Raw genomic sequence first — 850 nt, 5'->3', positions numbered from 1 at the left:
AGGCCGTGGGGGGCTGAGCCGGGAGGGGGGCACCCAGGCCTGGTTTGTGTCTAAAGGCGACAGAGAGGACGAGCGGCGGTTCCGGGAGGAGGTTCACTTCCTGCTCCGGGCGCCGGGGCCGGGGGTGGTTGTGAGCAGCAGAGGGTGAGGCCTGAGATGCGGGTCTGAACGTCCCCACAACCGCCCAGAGGAGGAGCCGCCTCCAGGAGGGAGGACAGCGGGGAGGGCGGAGGAGGGGCTGTGAGCACAGAAGCCCAGCAGGGGGCGCCCTGAGGACCAGCCCTGAGGGAGGGGGCAGCTCCGCGTCAGGTGACCTCGGGCAGAGCCCCTGGGTCCTGGGGTGGGTGCCCGGCCCTCAGCCCTTTAGTTCCCACCGGTTCCTGCGGGTGCAGAGCCGCTGAAGTGACGGGCTGTGGGGCTCATGTCAGGGCCTCACACCTGGTCCCATCTCCTCCCCCAGCGCCCCTGGCAGCGCCACATCACTTTGTTCCCCAAGTTCCCAGGATGGAAAGCCAGCTCTCTGCTGGGCGGTTGAGAAAACTACATTACCCAGAAAGCAATGTGCGCACGTAGGGCGTTTTGGTTCCAGTGCTACGGATAGGGGCGGGACTTCCGGAGTCTTCTTCCCGGGGGACATTTTTCCTTCTTCGCCGGCTCCCGGCTTCAGCGCGTCCATCGGGAGGAGGAGGGGACGGGGAGGCGGCGCCCCGCGGGGCAGGGTGTGACTGAGCCTGTGGCGCCGCCACCTTCGATTTCGGGGCGTCCGAGGCTCCCCGACTCCTCTCCGCCGACGGAGTCCCCTCGGCCTCACCCCATCGGACCCTCCAGCCTCGGGGCCGGCGCCGCTCGG

The 850-nt window shown here is 68.7% G+C and overlaps 1 protein-coding gene across 5 annotated transcripts in view; it reads left to right on the top strand.

The window, feature by feature from the left end:
• Positions 1-850, top strand: part of LOC102257678 (zinc finger protein 551) — a 30,462-nt gene that overhangs the window by 23,784 nt on the left and 5,828 nt on the right. The gene's annotated exons all lie outside the window — the stretch shown is intronic.

The sequence above is a fragment of the Myotis brandtii genome, unplaced genomic scaffold (assembly GCF_000412655.1).
Source record: "Myotis brandtii unplaced genomic scaffold, ASM41265v1 scaffold1682, whole genome shotgun sequence".
Taxonomy (NCBI): domain Eukaryota; kingdom Metazoa; phylum Chordata; class Mammalia; order Chiroptera; family Vespertilionidae; genus Myotis; species Myotis brandtii.
Note: the sequence above shows the minus strand (reverse complement) of the source record. Positions and strands in the feature narration are given on the sequence as shown.